The following is an 18,699-nucleotide window of genomic DNA, read 5'->3' as shown; positions in this document are numbered from 1 at the left end:
AAGGGGGGTCACTGACCGTGGCCTGCATCTCCCACACAACATCTCCCTCCTGCCCTCCCGGGTTAAATGGTCAGAAGTGGCCCCGTGGCAGAGTCACCAGGGCCACTGCTAAAGCCAGGGGGGACATTGCTTCCTGCTGGGGACTAAAGGCAGTGCTGGAATGCAGGTGAACAGAACGTGGTTTCGTAGCAGAATGAGAGCTGCTTCCAATCTAAACCCTGGTATCATGGTGACAGCTGCTTCACCTACGTGCTCTGTCATCCCCCAGCTGTAGTTACAGCAGGAACGTGGGGGGAACAGTCTCAGTGTGACACAGATCTGTTTTCCACCTTCCTGGTTCTCTGCAGTTTAACTAACAAAATACCTGCAAGGATGAAATATCTTTCACCTCAACAATACCTCTCACCTCCTTGGGTTTGCAGATAATCACTTGATGCAATCTTTCCCTTAAAATAAGGATTGGTTCTTTTTGAAGAGGAATTAAATAACTGAAGGGAGGATGGAATGCACAGAGGAGAGGAGCTCAGTTACCAAAGGCTCTGCTGTTTTATTAGCTAACATCAGCATAAAGCACTCAGTAAAATGGCTGCCCATCCCATCAGTTTTATTACCTTCCACATCTGCTTTTTTACTGTCATTAGCTTAGCCTTAAACAATCCTTTCCAACCTTTCCTGTGTCTTGATCTTTGCTGTCCTCACTCCAGAATTAAGTAACAAGGTTGTAACCAAGCATTTTCCATGCCTTACTGTGCAAGGTTCACTGGGTCATTCCAGGAGCACTTCCTTTCTTTCCCTGGTCCCTGACACCCTGGTTCTGCCACGAGCTCTGTGCACACTCCCTGGAACCACCAAGGCTCTCACTACAACCTTAAAGCTCTGCCTGACCCTCAGGTTTGTCTCAGTAAATCTTCTGTCCAGCATGGCCTTCAAACAATCTGCTCTAACAGCCCAAGAGGAGGATTAAGTTTTATAGAAACAAAAGCAATAATTGCTACAATTTGAACATATTTTCCCCTGGATTTGTTTTTTTATTCAGTGAAGGAGGATTTTCATTTAAATGCGTTCTGTAACATTACAAATGGGTACAGGAGCAATGAGCCAACAGCAAGGCTCTTGCAATGCAGCAGTAAAACCCTCAAGGACTGCGTGTCCTATTGTTACAGCTTTATGGGCACTGCCTCTTTCTCTATGAGTCTGACACTGTCAGTCACCAGATCCTTCCAGAACTCTCCTCAGCCAGCTCCCCCAAGAACTCCAGAATAAGCTGCAATGCCCTGAAACATCTCAGGATTTCTTTTGGGACCACATCTGAGCACAAGGACCTTTCAAGGCTCAGTCCTTGCCCCTTTTCCTGATGCTCAAGAGCTGCCTCAGTGTCACTGCTGCAAGAGCCTCCCCTGCCCATGCAGTGCCCTGAGTGCTCCCAGCCAGGCTCCTGGAGCTGTGGCAGGGCACACAGATGTGGCAGGGCACGCAGATGTGGCAGATGCTGGCTTGCTCCAGGCTGTGACTGCTCTCCAGAGGACAATGCTGTGCTGTAGGCACAGGGGCAAGGTGTGAGGAGGAAGCCTATAGGGAAGGGGAACCTCTCCCACCAAGAATGTGTGCTTTGTACCCTCCACGTCTCTGCTTCCCAGCCAGCCACTAAAATGAAAACCATGTGGAGGGGTGGAGCAGGAGGGCAGGGATTTATGGGTTGTTTTATAGGAGATGATATAAAACACTTTTATGTCAAGTCCTCTGTTGTGTTAATTTCCTTTCTCCTTCTCTTGCTCGTTCCTTAACCACATGCAGGAGGGGCAGAGCAGGAGAGACCCAGGCTCTCTGCAGTCACAGAATAAATCTACCCATGGAATGCCTGTGGTCAGTGCCCAGCACAGCCTTTCTGTTAGCATGCCATTTATTGTGGCTTACGGGAAATAAAACCTGGAGCCAGGGCATGTCTTTGTGCTGTGGGCACGTCAGCCTTGCTGGTTCACCAGCTGTGCTGAAGTGTGCCCTCAGTGCCACCTTTCAATCTGATCCTCAGGATTCCACTGCAGATTTCATCCCATTGTAAGACCTAGGTGGCTCACAGCCTGAGGGGATAAGGCAGGTAAATGAGGGAGAGTGATCTCTGGTTTATGGATTTCTAGAGGTGGCAGTGGGAGCTGGTAACAGCTGGCTGCAGTGTGTGATCCCAGGGTTTGTTGGCCACTGAAAGAAACAGGTGACTCTGTGGTAAATGCCATTATTTGATGCGGTTCACACTTCTTTGTCCTCTCTGACTGAAACAATGAGGAAAGGCAAAGGCTGAGAACGGGTTAAGAGGGAAGGGGAAGCAGCACAAGCGGATTTTAAAAAATGAATTACTCTATCCAAGGCAAAGGGCAGCCTGTTGATGTATCTCACCCAAAGGGGACTGAAAGGCTGACCTCATGCTGCTTGTCAAACACAGCCTCATCCCTCCCACACCCACCTGGTGCTGCAGCTCCATCTGTGTGGAAGCCAGTCCCACCACTCCAGGGCAGCTCTGGGCAGAGACAGAGCAGTGCTGTCCTAGACAACCTGTGCCTCACAGCTGCCCTGCTCCAGCCATTTCCCAGGAAATCTGGGAGCAGCACCGGGTCCTGCACTGTCCCAGGGACGTGGTGCTCAATGGCTGAGTGCTCAGGTGCACGTTGAGGTCATGCTTTACAAACGATGCAGAACCCTTAACTCAGCTCAGTATCAGCGCTGAGCCTGAGCAGCTGGGCTCGGGTCACAGGAGTGCCCCAGCACTCCCTCTGTCTTTTGCATTAATTCCAAGGAGAAACCCAAAAGTGAGCTACCACGGACCAAATTCTAAATTCTAGCAGTTTCTCTGGTGCCAGAGACCCAGATTGCTGCCCAGAGACTCTGGGGTGTGCCAAGAGGATCCTTGGGAGACAGCCTGGGCTAAACGTCCCCCCTTGGGTGTGCTCCACGGAGCCACACAGAGTCTCAGCAAAGCCAAGGACAGCAGGGGGAGGTGGCAGGCAGCAGCAGGTGAGTGCAGGTGATGGTGCAGGAGGTGTGGTGAAAGGACCAGGTCACCCCTGTGCTCAGCCTGCCTCGGTTTGCTGAGAGCTCCCAGGACGGGCTGAGCTGAGCCAATTTGGCTTGCACAAGTAGCTTTTCACTGAGGATTTTATGGGACTCCCTGGGACCAGGGGCAGCGGCAGCCCCCCTCCCCCCTGCCTCCTCAGCCTGATGTTAAGCTATTTGACAATTATTATCTGAAGTCAGTGTTTAGCTGTTGCCCAGGTAACAGCTCAAACACGCCTCACTCCTGGCCTCCCTGCAGCTCCGCAGGGCTGCGAGGGCTGGGAAGCAGAGCTGGTGCCAGGCGCTGAGGAAATGAGCTTTGCAGCCTCCCCAGGACACCCCGAGCACTGGAGAGCTCCGAGGAGAACCAGATTCCTGGGCAGGCAGCTCATCCAGCTGTGACACAGTGCCTGACACAGACCCAGAGCATCCCCCCCCTGTGCAAAGCCCCGAGGCAAAGGCACCTCTGGGGCAGTGACCCACTCTGGGAGTGCCACAGCCACACACTGCCCTGCAGGACACTGCTCCTGAGCCACACACGAGCCTTGGCACAAGAACTGGGCTCACAGAGCCCTGCAGGGGCTAAAGGAGCTGCAGTGGAGGCTCTGGCAGGCACTCAGCAAGCCGAACTCAAGCAGCTCCCTGGAGTCACAAGGAATATTGTCTGTGTGAAAAGGATCTGTCTTCAGATCCTCTGTCCCTCCTACAGCCTTCATGTCACCTGTGCTCATCTCCCAGGGCAAAACACAGTCCTGGCAGTGCTGCTGCTTGTGCCATGACCACAGGTTTACCTGCCCAAGGCCTGTAAGCTGCATCCCAAAAATCATCAGGGGCTCCTGGGGGCCTGGCTGGCAGCTCTGTGCTCCCTGCAGTTTGGAGCCACACTGAGATGTTCCACACTCACAGGCAAGCCACAGCAATTCTGGCCCCTTTTCCCTGGTCCTTCAGGGGATGCTGTGGGCTCTGTCAGGGAGGAGCAATGCTGTAAAGCCCTAAGGCAGCCCAAGAGGCAAGGGGGCTTCATGACTGAGCTTATGGTCTAGAGAGGTTTCACCAGTGCTGACACAAAAAGTGTTTCTAGGCAGTGCTCTGGTGTGAGGTGTGATCCCCTCTTCTGTCATTTATCCATCATGGGACAGCCCCACAACACGTCAAGAGTGCTCCCAGCCTCCAAGCAAAACCCAGGAGTGGGAAGGAGCTCACACAGTCCCCCTTACAGAGCTGCAGACAAGCTGGCCCAAAGTGGTTCAGAGTCCTCCATCAAAGTACAAATTGCCAGCCCCATGCTGCTTGGGGAAATGCACCAGCTTTGCTCAGGACTGTGTTTGCCTGCAGAGGTTCCTGCTGCAGCTGCACCAGCGTGGCTTTAGCGGGCAGAAAATGCAGGTTTGTCCTTCCTTGCCAGCCCAGCCTGCAGCCACCAGCACCCCACGGGTGCCTCAGTGCCAGTCGGAGCCCCGGCCCGGGCTCAGCTCGGAGCTGTCAGGGCCTGTGATGTTTGGGACCCCTGTGCTCAATGGGGCATTGAAGCCCATCAGGAAGGGATAAGGTCAGGCATTTCCTCTGGGCTGGGTGCCCAGCAGCCTGGGAGCACTGGAGGAAGAGATTTGCTTCAGAAACTGGGGCCAGTGCTGCTCTGGCATGGCAGGAGCAGAGAAGTCTCTTGCCAAGCCCCCTCTGGAGCCCTGATCAAACGCTTTGGGGCACCTCCTTTGTGCTGAGAGATGAAACCACCCCTCTCATGAATCTGGGTGCCCAATGCCAAGTTTAGACCCAGTCTAGACGCAGCAGGGTATTTATAACCTTGGCACACGGCGTGGCAGCCAGTGGGGTATAAACAACATTCAACGACCATGAGCACAAAGTTATTTATACATCAGAGTGCTGCATGCAGGTACCACAGCCCCCAGGGCAGCAGTCACAGCTTGCTGGGCACAGGGAGAGCTGCACTAGCAGTGGGACTGGGGGGTTTGAGAAGGGGACACAGGAGCAGGTGAGAGCTAACCCAGCCCCTGAGCTCCACTGGCCACATCTCACTGCCAATTTCCAGTATTCCAGAATAAATTCGATTTTACCTATTGCCACAAGGAATTAAAATGAGTGAGGAGCAGCTTAATGGCTCAGCCATTACCTGAGACGTGGGCAAATCTCCATTCTATCACAACAGCAGAACCTTCCATATTCAGCAGGTAAATCTCACAATGAAGCTCTGCTGACAGCCTGACACGAGTGAGTGGCAGCAGCTCTCCCACAAGGGTAAGAACTGACTAATTGACACAAATCAGAATCTCTACTCCCCTTGAATGCAGGAGAACATGAGTGCAGTGAGCCTGCAGCTGCCCAGGCCCGAGGGAGTGAGGCAGTACTGAATAGTCAATCTCTGCATCTCCTTGCCATTACACCAATTTCATGTGACATAGGTGCAGTTCACTGTTTGCCAAGGTTTGGGTGACATTGTCCTGAGCTGACAATGCAGATAAAGATCTGGTTGAGAAAACACATGAATTACAGAATGATTTGTTCCAGAATATTGGCCTGTTTATGGGTAAAACTGATCTCCTTGATCTCTTGGACTGAAATGGGATGGAAGCACTTTTTTTTTTTTTTTTTTTTTGCCTGGGAGCTGGAGCTTTCAGCCAGCTCTGGCTTCCTCGTGGAAACCCCATCCATAGAGAAGGCTCACAAGATGATTTTATTTCCATCTTGGCCTTGGCACAGGAATCAGGTCAGGGCTTTGGGTGCCTGTACTTCTCACCAGACAGCTCTCTGGTGTGCCATCAGCGTGCCTGAGGCTTCTGGTGGCCACTGATGTCCCAAGGCTCTGAAAGAAGGACACCCCTGAGACAGCCTGGCAGGGAGGGCAGGCAGAGGGGTGGGATGGAGTCACTGATAACAGGGTGAAGGAAGTTTCCATGTCAGGTCTTCCTTCAGCCCTTCGGGGCAAGGAGTGCCGCCCCAAGAGCCTGGACACACTGCCCTTCCCTCTCCTCTCTTGTCTTGCTACACAGGGTTTTGGGTTACTGCCTCTGGGAGGGGAGAACCGGTTCTGCAGGTCACGGTGGGGCAGCAGGAGGGGAGCAGTGAGCTTGGGCTCGTGTGGCAATGAACACCCATCTGTGTCCTCTGTGTGACTTACATGTCATGAAACACCTCAACCTTCCACCCGGAAAGAAATTTTTACAGACATAATTGGCTTTAATAATAGCTTGCAGAAACACTCTCCTTTCTCCTGGGAATCCCACGCGCTGGGCAAACATCTGACCTACAAACCTCAGCCCTGAACACAGAGGTGTCACTGTCACTCAGAGATGGATTATCCCAGCAGAAAGTTACTGCCCAAATATTAGCTCATCCTAGAAGTCACAGAAAGGTCAGGGAGTGGAGTCCTGCAGTGCAGGCACTGGGAACGTGTCCCTTCTCCCCAGCAGGTCTTTAGGGAGGCCAGGCTGTGCTTTCAGGTGCCTGCTGCCCTTCCTGTAGGGTGAAGCCAGGCCTTGGAGGGACGGGGGCAGACAGCACAGTCCAGGGACCCACAGATCTTGGAAACCTCCTGGTGGAGTCAGGCTGGGGTTTGTCAGCACAGCCTCTCCCTGTGCCCATGCCCGTGTGAGCTGGGAGGAATTCCACCAGCCCAGGCATTTGGACTGGCAGAGAGGAAGCAGTGGGCAGCACTGAGAGCTGGGCAGGTCGGGTGGGCAGCACTGAGAGCCAAGCTGAGGAGTCCTGCACAGTCCGTGGGCAGCACAAGGGTCCTTCCTCTGATTTTGAGGAAAATCTCTGCATTCTGCTGGACCATGGCTTCCCTCACGGAGAAGGGGCTCTGGGCAATTTGCTGACCTGTGTTGCAAACCCCCGAGTTCTGAGCTGGCTTCTGCCGCTGTGGTGTGCACACACACTGCCCGTGGCCCCGTGGTAAGGGGGTCACTGCTGAGCACTTCTAAATAGCTGTCAGACACCAGGTCTCTGTTACTCACAGCAAATGTGTCAGCCAAAGTTCTTCCAGCAGGAAACTGCATTTCCCACCCTTTGTCTGTCTCACACTCTCCTCCCTTCCTAGAGGTGTCTGAGGTATTAACTCCTCTCTCTCCAAACTGCTTCCCGCTCCAGTTCCCACTCCCTGCCCCTTCTCCAGCATGGCAAGGAGACAGTGGGATACAGACACTCACTTTAGTGGGGACGTTGTTCACTGGGATCCTCTCCAGTCCCGACACCACGGTTTGGGAAGTGCATTCTGGCAGAGCCTGACCAGAGCTGCCCTTGTGACAGCAATTAGTGTCATTTCAGCAATAAAGAAGCTACAGTCAGGGCACAGCAGTGAGTCAGAGTAGACAGAAGTGAATAAGGGATGGAAAGTCACAGCACTGAGCTGCTCAGGACAAACTGCCCCAGTCTGGGGAAAAGACCTGGCAGAGGCAGGAGTGAATCCACCGAGGACAGGCAGTGCTGTGTCCAGTGGCCCTCTGCCACAGCCCATGGGAATCTCACCTGGGAGACAAAATTGAGGCTAGGCCATTTTTAGGTAGCAGTGAAAAGGCTGGAAGGGTAACAGTGCTGTTCCCAAAGAGACAGCTGAGATTACAGAGAAATTAATGTTACACAATTGTCTTTTGTAGAGACCCAGGGCAGGTGAAAGGGAGGGCAGGGTTGTTTTTCCCTGAAGTATCTATACTAGCTGTTCTCAGAAGTTACTGAGCAGAAGACTCAATTACACAAGTTCCTAATATAGCAAGTTATATGATCATGGGCTATGTTTTTAAAAATTTTGAGTCACCCATTTGTCCACTACTAATGGTAAAGGTCTTTACTCTGTGGAAACTCCTACTGGAGATTGAACTGAACTCTCCTACGGGAGATTGAACTGACTCAAGGGAACATTTATTTTGGGACACTGTCCTTTAAAAAGAAAACAGGGTGAAAAAAAAAAAACCCAACAAAACCAACTCTGAGCACTATTCACGTTCATTCACATCTTAAGTGAACTGCTTCCTGTGCAGACAGAGTAAGGCAGAAACCAGGCAACACCCAAACCCAGGAGCACCGTGTCGTGGTGAAGAGAGCTCTGCACTGGAATTCAAGAGGCTGTGGCTCAGTTCCCAGCTCTGCCCTGGCCTTTTGCTGCCATTCAGTGAGTCAATTCCTTGCCGTGCCTCAGTTTCCCTGCTCCGTACAGGCAATGATACACGCAAGTTAGGGCTCAGCTCCTGAACACTGCTAAGAAGGTGTTAAATATCACTTCTGGAGGGCTTGCCTAATTCAGCATCAGCTCATCCCGTTCCTTAATGTGTTTACTGCACTTCATTCCCTCTAAAGGATCCCGTACTTCAAACACTTTTCCTTAGAATAAAAGGGGGAAAAAAAAGTATACCAATAAGTAAACAAACCACAGCTCCATCGGCCAGGAAGAAAAAAACAAACAAAAAAAAAAGCAGACAAAGAGACTTATTTGGCTAGGTGACATCCTGCCCAGCAAATTCCTCATTGCCCGAGATGCATCTTGTGAATGGAACAGTTTTGTGTGCTGGAGTGTGCTCAGCCTGGGGAGCAGGGAGAGATGGAAATCGCACAGAAATTAACTCCTAATCAACAGAAATTAACTCCTGCAGCTGGGGGAAGGACAAGGGTGACCCCAACAAGGTCACGCCAGAAGGCAGCCCCCCCTTCCTGAGCCCTGCTCTCCTGAAGGCAGCAGGGTGGGGCTGGCCCTGGTGTCTGTCTGTCTGTCTGTCTGTGGCACCCCGAGGTGTGTGGTTTCAGATCCTGTCTGCCCTGAGCACTGAGAGAGAGAGGGAGGGGAAAAGAGAGCAGCCTCAGCCAGATCTGCTGGAGGAAGTCAAAGGCCAGATGTTCCCTGCTGCCTGCCCTCGCCCGTGGCTCTGCTCGCTCTGTCTGGAGCTCGGATGTGAGACTGAAACTCCAATGGAAACTCCCCCCGGCTCGGTGCCCGCTCACCTGCAGCAGCACCGGGCAGCAGAGCCTGCAAAGCCCCAGGGAGGCTGCGGTTCTGCTGGGCTGCCGTGCCTGGTGCTCAGAAAAGGTGTTCTCCCCTCAAAACGGGAGGTAGGTAAGCATGGCATTGGTGAGAGTGTGCTTTGGGCTGGTTTTAAAAGAAATATGTCAAAAAGCATTGCTCCCTTCAGCCCTGAGGCACCAGGAGGACTTAAAGACATTTATATAACAGAAAGAAAGGTGCCTTTTGGGCTCTGCCTTTATAGGTGGCCAACAGCTTTGACACAGAAGTGATATTCCCCTTCCCACCCAAATGAAATAGTTTTGGCAGAAGAGAAAATGAAATCATTCCCCACACCCTGCCCAGGGATCTCTTTTGTGTCTTGTTTTACTGCACACAAACCTTCTGACTCCCTTTTGTGACGCAGGAGAATGAAAGAACCACGTTCAAGTGAGAGAAAACACAAATGCTTTGTTGTGGTGTGGAGCAATGAGAAGGTATTTCTTTAAAAGCTGGGGAGCTTCCTATTGGCATGATGTCCTGTGCTAGGGAATGCTCCAGAAACTAGGAGGATGTATAGAGTCAGGCATGAAATGTGTATATTTAGTAAATACCATTATATTAGATCACGTTTCTGCACATTGCTCCTCTGTAACTGGCTGCATATTAACAAAACAAAACCAAAAAAAGGAAATTGTCTCCACTACAGAAAAGAAATTGTAAGCAGGCAGAGCAGAGAGCGAAGCAGACCAGCTGCATGGCATATTTTGGCCACTGCTGAGTGAGTGGAGTGTGTAAGATGGGCCAGCATGTACACACATGGCTACCAACTGCTCACAGGACTCCTGAGATCAGAGCACAGCGACTAATCCAGAGCAGCTCGGAGAGGCTGGGCAAGTCTGCAGTAAAGTGGAACTAGAAGCAGGCCATAAACAGATTATCTAAAATATTGACAAGCTTTATAAAGCATATTAGTTCTTTCCCTGTAAGTAGAAAGCTCTTTTTTTTCTGCTTGAGATACAGAGAGGGCAGCAGTAAGAGCCTCAGGGAAACACGTGCAGTGCCCAGGGGTGAAAAGCACAGCTATGTTACAGCAGGGCTCTTCCCTTTTAAATAAAGTCATGCGATGCAGTGACTGGATTTTCCAGGACTGGCCTGCTGTGGGGTAACCCTGGGAAGAGGGGAGGGTGTTATTTCTGCCATCAGAGCTCGCAAAGCCCCCAGACCGACAGGCAGAGCTGCAGTCAGAAGGCGAGGGAGCCGAGGGAGGCAGCAGCAGGATCAGCCTGGGGAGGTCAAAGCAGCAAGAAGTCAACCCAGGCCAGGGTGGAATTGAGACTCTGCGTGTGCCCAGATGGATTTTGAGCCTGGCCACAGCTCAGAGCTGCCCAGCTGTGAGCTGGGGATGGCAGGGGCACGCCGAGCCCCAGCTCCAAACCCTGACGGAAGTTGCTGCGCAGCAGGAGCACAGGGTTGGTGTTTTTTGGGTCGGCTTCCTTTTTTTTTTTTTTTTTCTTGAAAACACCAAAGAGATGAGCAATTGAAAGTGTAACCAGCATAGTTCACTGCCTCTTTAGAAATGCCTGGTGGAATCCCAGCCAGCAAGGGAAAAGGGCTCGGGATGAGAAGTGCTGCTGATGCCAAGTCCAGCGAGAGAGTTCTGGCACAAGGGTGGTGAAAGCATCCTTCCCTCTCACACTTGCCTGTGAGGAGGGGAAAGAAAAACTGACAAAAAAAAAAAAAAAAAAAACTGAAAAGAGAGGGAAAAAAAAAAAGGGAAAGAGGGGGGAAAAAAGAGAGAAAAAGAGAGGGAGGGAACAGCAACTCAACGTGGTTGGAATAACTCAGCTCACTGTAGCCTGTCCAACAACAGCCCTGGCGGATCATAAAACAGCCTCTCACATCCATGTGGTTTTTGCTGCTAGGAGACAAGGTACAAAACACACAGCCTCACGCCGGGCTCTATAAAACCTTATATTCCCCCTCAGACCCAGAGTTCATCTGAAGAATTTGCATCACCTAATTAGAACCAAGTTTTAAAATCATCAAAAATAGTAAAGTAGAAAAAAAAATGAATAGCCCCTTTCCTTTCTCTGCCCCCTTTTTGTGATTTTAGTTACCATAAAAGTTGAAAAGTACCTTTCTGACTGTTTTGCAGGCAGAGTTTCCACACAGAGGCTTTGCTGGCAGCTCTCACTCCCTGAGCACATTTGAAGGCTCAATCACTTCCTCTCCGTGTGCCCACTCAGGCTCACCCCGCTCTCCTGCCTCCGTGGTGAGAGCTGCTCACCTGAGAAGCACAAGGAGCCCTCAGCTGCTCTTGGCACTTGTAGGGCTGTTTTTCTGCCCAGGGAACGGGAAGCCAATCTTTGCTATTGCAGACACTGATGTTTCTCTTTTATTTTCATCCTTTTTATATCTTTATGTTGTCTTTCAGTTGTACCCCGGGATGAAACACGCAGTGGTGCAGCTGCACGAACTGCTGTTGTCTCCTTGTGACAGAGACACTCCCAGCTTACCTAAGGAACTTCACCAGAGAGTTTCCTTTGGGTGGGAATGCACAATCCCCGCTGCTCCAGATCCCCTGTGCAGGTTCATCTGCACATCCCCCTGCTGACCCTGCCAGGGCCTGCGGCTCACCGGGGGTGAGAAAGGTCCCAGCAATGCTGGGACCGGCTGAGGAGCCCGAGGGGTGGCCCGAGGGGTGGCCCGAGGGGTGGCCAGCAGGTGCTGCCGTGCAGAATGGTGCGTGGCTGCCCCTCGTGCCTCCCCGCTGGCCGGGCACTGCCAGCCCAGGGAGGAGCTCCTGGTGAGTTAAGTTAACAAAATGGATTAAGCATATATAATTTAGCTTGTGGAGGTGTGTATTGAATTTTTAACCTTTTACTTAAGAAACCTCTGCCTGGTACAAAGGGCATAGGAAAATGCAAATTTCTGGAGCTTCTTGCATAAAGAACAATACCAGAGGAGGCAAAGAACCCAGATAAAGAAGCTCCTCTGTCTCCAAGCCTATCAAGACTGACAGACGTACTCAGATAAGCACCAAAGGACCAAAAGCACACGCGCAGAGAGGAAAAGTTCAGAAGTTCAGTCATGAGGAAGACCACAATCTTCAGCCTCAGGACCACCAAGAGACCCCTGTACGACCACCACAGCAAACCAGGCGTGCCCAGAAGGGCGTGGACTTACTTAGCATGAGAGGCGAGGACAGGCGGGGCCAGGGGTTGAATACGCATGAAAAAGTTGTGCAGTGTATTGCATATGGAACAGCTTTGGGAATAAAGGTGTGGGTCAGACTGGGGCTCGGGGCACAAGTTTTTGGAGAGCTATCTCACTTGTGCCGGGCACTGACACACAGACCCACTCCATAACTACCCCAGGTGTGGAGTCTATGGATTTATTCCGCGTATCGCTTCCCTGGGAGCAGCTGGGTGCTTCACCTGGCCTCTGCCTGCTTGCACAGACCATGGGCAAGCCTTGCCTGCCCTCACACAGAGCCACAGAGCCGTCTGTGTTGGAGAAGACCTCTGGGAGCATCGAGTCAGGCCATGCCCCCAGCACTGCCAGCTCCAGTGCTGCCCCGTGTCCCCAGGTGCCACATCCACGTGGCTTTTGAATCCCTCCAGGGATGGAGGCTGCACTGCCTCCCTGGGCAGCTATGCCAGGGCTTGAAAGCCCTTTTGGTGAAGGTTTTTTTTTCCTAATATACGACCTAAACATCACCTGGAGCAGCCTGAGGCTGTTCCCCTTGTGCTGTCCCTTGCTCCCTGGGAGCAGAGCCCGACTCCCACCCCGGGCCTGTCCTTGGCTTTTTCCCCCATCTCCCCACACTTGGTTGCCCTGGCTGAGGTCGCTCCGAGGGGCTCTGAGGAGGGGACAGCTGGAGCTGAGGTTTGGGTTGCGTTTTGCTGGCAGAGGCTGTGGGCAGTGCTCGTTCCTGGCGGGTGTGTCGTGGCCTGGCTCCCGGAGAAGGCAGCCCGGGTCCCTGACAGGGAGGGTGGGTCAGCCTGGACACCCTGGAGGATGCAGCTGCATCCTCCCCGCCAGGCTGCACTTGCATTTTCCTCCACCACACCCCAGGCAGGGGCTGCAGCTCCTGTCCTTGCAGCCCAGGTGCCAGCTGAGCTCCTGGTGTGAGCCCCACGCCGTGCCCAGGGAATTAAACACAGCCCCCCTGGCACTGCCAGGAGCCTGGGGCTGTGGGCAAGAGGAGGCAGCAGCCTGAGGAGAGGGGGTGCTCTAACCTGACCCCTGCACCTGGAGCCACCCTCAGCGTCCTTCAGCAGCCAGGGAGAGCAGCAAGGAGCTGGGCTGGAGGCTCTGGTGTCCCCGAGCCCTGGTGGACACCGCGTGCGTCACTGCAAGAGAGGAAAATGTTCTCTCAGCGAGGGAGAGCAGGAAGAAAACAAGAATCCCGAGGATCCCATGCTCAGAGGATGAGAGGGGAAAGAGGTCAGTTCCTGACAAGCAGCTCAAAACAAACCCATTGTTCTGAGGGAGACTGTTGTCCCTCTTTCACCAGGTCTTACCTGGAAAATCCATCTGCTCCTTCCCCCTCCCCGGCCACTCCTCTGCCCCGGCAAAATGGGGAAATTTGTGAGGCAGCTGAAATGGCTCCAGCTTCCTGAGGAGTCTCCCTCACCTTCCTAGAGGAAGCAGCAGCTCTGAGCTGGTGTCTGGAGGAGGAACCCCAGGAGAGCCAGGCAGCCCTGGGACCGACTCTGGTTTTGGCAGAAGCACCACGTCCCTGGTAGGACACCTGGAATTTGTGACTTGGGTGTTTCCTCCTGGCCTACCTCGATCTGCCCTGTGGGTTCAGCAGCCAGAGCTGCCCTGCAGTGACACACAGCAGGATTAGAAACCCTACCAGCCCAGACACGTGCTGCTTTCTGACCTCCACACTTCCCCACTACCTGCTGTCACCTTCTGGAAAGGCTAAAAGGGACAGACGTTTTTCTAGAAGAATGAAAAAAACAACACCCAGGCCTTTGTATGTCAGAAAAAAACTCCAAATCTTTTCCTTGCCTCAGTGAAAAAAGTCTGGGTGGTCTCACACTTATTCCAGGGCTTCTCTGTAGGACATTTCAGTTCCGAGCAGAGCTCTTGTCCTGGATTTTGCAACCTAACACAGACTGTAGCCCAGTAAATGATGCTGAAGCAGAGTTTTCTGTGGTGTCCACGCTGCCCTTGCATGCCAGCAGCCTGGCTCCACAGGTGCACGTGGAGCACAGAAACCTTTTGCACAGAATGGCTGTTTAACAAATCCCTGCAGACCTCAGCACCAGCGAAGGGGCCCTGCAGAGCCCAGTGGTGCTCAGAAAATGAAAACATTCTGCTCCCCAAAATGCTGCTGAGGGGAAGCAACGCTGAGAAGGGAACTTCTTGCCAGGGCTGATTTATGGTAGCCTTGGCTCACAGCCAGCTGGAACACCCCAGCCTTGGGAGAAGCCATGGAAGTGAAATGCTGAGGAAGCTGAACATCCTCTGGAAGAGGCAAGTGAAAACAAAGTGCAGCCTTTATAAACACGGTGTGTGTACACTGTTCAAAGAGACCCTTTCTGCTGGGTTTTGGCTTTGGGTCTAATGCTGCTGGCCAGAAGGGCTGCTTGGGAGCAGGAATTTGGGGATTTCTTAAAAATGACAGTATTGGAAAAATATTGAAATGTTGACATTTCCCACCAAGTGAAAGTTTTGGTTTCTTTTTTTGGTCAGAATCCATCAAACTCTATCATTTTCCTTCCTTTAAAATAATATCCATATTTGATATGATTGTATGAGCATGGTTCTTCCAGTGTTTAAAAGGAACATGAAAAGAGAAGGAAGGAAAAAAACCCAAAGGCCCAAGACTGTTTTTATTACGATCATGTTCGTGGGCCACTCTTTGTCTAGACAGCTGGTATCAGCATCTGAAGCTGTCCTGGAATCTAAAATACCATTTACCTACAGGGGAAATAAACCCCTGCATTAAACAGTCCATAAAAATAACCTGGGAATTGACATGGGGCCCCGGGAGACCAAAGGTAACAAGCTCTAGAGCAGGCATCTTTGTTTGTCTTGGCTGCAGGGATGTTTTCTCAGAAAACTAAACAAAACAAAACAACTTCCCCTTCCCAGTAACACCTCCCCCTCCAAAATAATTTGGCTTCAGGAGACTGTTTCCTTTTGCTCCTCCTCCTCCTCCCACCTTTGTTTGATGCTTTAAGCATATTCCCATCCACCACCCAGAGCAAAGGAGTTTCCAAACATAACTGATTGGAAGGTGGGACTGGAGAGGGGCAGCTGCTCCTTGCAAGGACGTCCTTGGAACTGTGAGCTGCTCTGCTTTCCTGCAGACAGACTCTGAATGCTCAGGACTTTCAATTTTACTCCACCAGTGCCTGATGTGGGGTTTTCTCACGTAGCCATCCTGGCAGACCCTAAATGAATGGATCATACTCAATGAAACCACCAGTTACAGCTGACAGTCCCATTTTAACATTTATTCCAAGGAAATCTGCCATTTTAATCTAATGCAAACAGTAAAGAGTGAAACAAAAGGTCAATGCTACATAAGGATGAGGGCTTAAAGCAAGAGACAGCAAAAATGTCACCGTATTTAGGTGCTTCTCTTAAAAAAAAATCAGCCTTTCCAGCTGTATGGAACAGCCTGGAAATAAAGCTGCACGTTGGTGGCACACCTGGAGCAGAGTTCTCGTTTCCAGCCGTGGTACAGAGCTCACACACAGCCTGGTGCAAAGCTCTAAAACAGCCAGTAAGCATGCTAGGTGTGAGCTATTCCTTCTCTGTGTGCTTTGCTCAGAGGCCTTTTGTAGTGCAAGGAGCACCCAGCACAAAAGGCTGAATTCCAAATCATGCTCAGCCTCCTTGGAGCCCCTGTCCCCTTTCCACAGGGCCACTTTCTGTGGGGACCAGACTCCTCTGACTGGGCCACGGGCCTGCCTCAAGGTGGCCAAACTGGTCACAGTGAGAGAGACTCTGCTGATGAGATCAGAGTCTGAAGAGACAAATTCCAAAGCGCAAAGAGAAAAGGATGTTTTCTTTTCCGCTGGACAAAACACAACTTTTCTGGCAGGCCCAGGCAGGACAGTCTGTCCACTTTGGCAATACCCTGCACGCCTGGACGTACACAAGTGTGTTTTTACATGCAGCCTGGCTTGATTACTCAGCCTCTCTCCAAGGGAATTTGGCAAGGGAGATATCGGAGAGGATTCAGGATCAGGGCAGCCTGCAGCGTGCTGCTTCCCTCACACAACGCCCAGCACCTTTTGGGGCCACTGACCACTGGGAAAGCACCCACAGAAGATCACCCTGGGTGCTGCCTGCCCTGGCTCAGCCCCAGCCTGCACCCACAGACCTTTATCCAACAGCTCAGGGCACTCCACCAGCCCCAAGGCCAAACCCTCCCCTCCCCAGCTGTGATTCTGAACCTTTGCCAAAGGCATCTGGTAAAGGATTCATGTCAAAGGCTTTTCCTGACCAACAATCTTTTTGCATCCTGGCTTCTTCCAGAGTTAGATCTGCTCTCCCAGTGCCCATCCCCTCCTGAAAACACTGTCTAACACCCATCTGGGGAGATAGTGTTTAATGCTGGTGCTCAGTTCTTCTAAACTCCAAGCTAAACTTACTGGAAAATGAATCACAGCTTGTCTTGGGATTCTCAGGCTTGTTTAGGTTGCAAACACCCCACCCGTTTGACCATAATATTATTTTATTTGCCTTTGCTGTTTGTAGAGAAAGATACACCCCTTGTGCTTACTGAAAAGTTCTTGTGATCAGTGCCAGTGCCAGGCAACCTGAGAGAGGAAAACAAGCTTATCCTAGTGAAGGCCATGTTTAGTCTTGGTTGTGGAGTTCAAAACACAGTTAGCAAACACAAGCACAAGGAAAGACAGACCTGAAGCATGTGTGCCCCAAGTGCCTGCTGTAAACGTTAGGAATCCTCCAGGATCCCCATTCCAGATCCATGATCTGCCAGCCCAGCCCAGCAGTGTCTGAGCTGTAGGATGCAGCTTCTCAGGGGGGTTCCTGTCCTGTCCCTCACCCTTTTCAACTCCATTTGCATTTCCCTCGTTTTTTAAGGCAAATAAACCAGTCAGATTGAATATGAAGAATCACCTTCTTTCTAACAAAAAGGATCCTGTCACACAGCACAGCACTTTGGAACGGCAGCTGGCATCTGTGAGAGCATTAATTGAAAACATTCGTGCTTATCCAAGCAGGATGCACCATAAGGACCTTGAGTGGCCATCCTTCAGTTGTAAATTTCATTTCTGGCATTCTGTAAATCTAACTTTCACTTCTGTAACTTCCTATCGTGCAGCAGAGTTTCAGTCAGCTTTCGTTTAGCACCATTTCACAAAGAGCACACGTGAAACACCCCACAGCTCACTGCTGGCAGGGTTTGCTGTGTCACTGGTGTCACCCAACACCGCAGCCAATAACTCCTGAAATCTCTGCACTCCCTGTACCAGCTCAGAATGAAAAATGGCCAAGTGTCAGCCGCAGTGATCAAATTTCCTCGTTTGTCTGTTGATTCCTTGTGCTCCCCTGGGTTTCCAGATAGCTCCTTAAACAAAACAAACCTGTAGAGAAAGAGAACGTTTGACATGATTAACTACCTATGCTGGTAACGTGTGCAACCCACCCAGGTGTCTAGACAGTTTGAAAAATACAGATCGTATGTAGGAGTAACAGCTGGTACTCCTCAAGTCTCTCTGCTGGACCTCGAATTAAGTAGAAACAGACCTTATCAATATTAGGTGGTTCTCTCCCAAAGAAAACATCCAGGCTGTGGCAGGAAATGAAGTTACTGCTTTGGTGGATGGCACTTCACCTGAGCCTACCAGAAAGTTCTGCACTCTCAAAGGTCCTGTTTTGAGAAAAGTGAGAGAACAAAAAGTTCAGACCCATTTCCATTGTGGGGAACCTTCAGTATTTTTTCATAAAAGGCAAAAAAAATCAACACCTGTGTCCTACCAGATTCCAGTTTAGGCAGGTTTTTTTTTTTTTTTTGCCTGCCCATGTATCTTTTAAAAAAATAAGTTGGAGATCCTGCTTGCTTGTGCAGGCTTTAGACTGAAATTTTGTTAGCTGCTCCTAAATAATGGCTTAGTAAGAGATTCTGAGAGGGAACAAGACAGGCTCTGGTAAGAACAGGCCTTGCAGGACTCCTCAGGACAAACCAGGTGCTCCCTACAGGGTACCCAGAAGTGGCTCCTGTGCCTTGGCCCACGTCCCACGGACACCCTGGCACAGCAGAGCTCCCCTGGGCCACGAGCTGCTGCCTGCAGAACAGCCACAGCTGATCTCGGAGCCAGGAGCAGTGCTGGCTGCCCCTAAAGTGTGGGCAGGAGTCCTCTGATTATTAAAGCATGTGAGAGTGAGCAAAGTGGAAAATTAACCCCATTTCATGAGGACCCTGGCCCGGGATGCCCACGAGTACAGGATGGAGTTTTCCAGAGCGTGAGTGGGGCAGAAGCACAGAGAGGTGCCTCTAAACAGGATGGCAAATGGGACTGCTCCCAGTTAACAGATTTTACACAAACAGTGTCCCAAGGCCAGGCAAACACCAAGGAAATCCCAAGGTCTTCCCTGTTCAGCAGGTATCTCTCTTCTGCTGGAGTCAAATTTGTCACAGTTCAGGAAAAACACAAAGGTCTTTGCCCCACTTCATTGTATTTGAGAATTTATCATCCCTCTGACGCGGG

Source organism: Vidua chalybeata, chromosome 22 (assembly GCF_026979565.1).
Source record: "Vidua chalybeata isolate OUT-0048 chromosome 22, bVidCha1 merged haplotype, whole genome shotgun sequence".
Classification (NCBI taxonomy): Eukaryota; Metazoa; Chordata; class Aves; order Passeriformes; family Viduidae; genus Vidua; species Vidua chalybeata.
Note: the sequence above shows the minus strand (reverse complement) of the source record.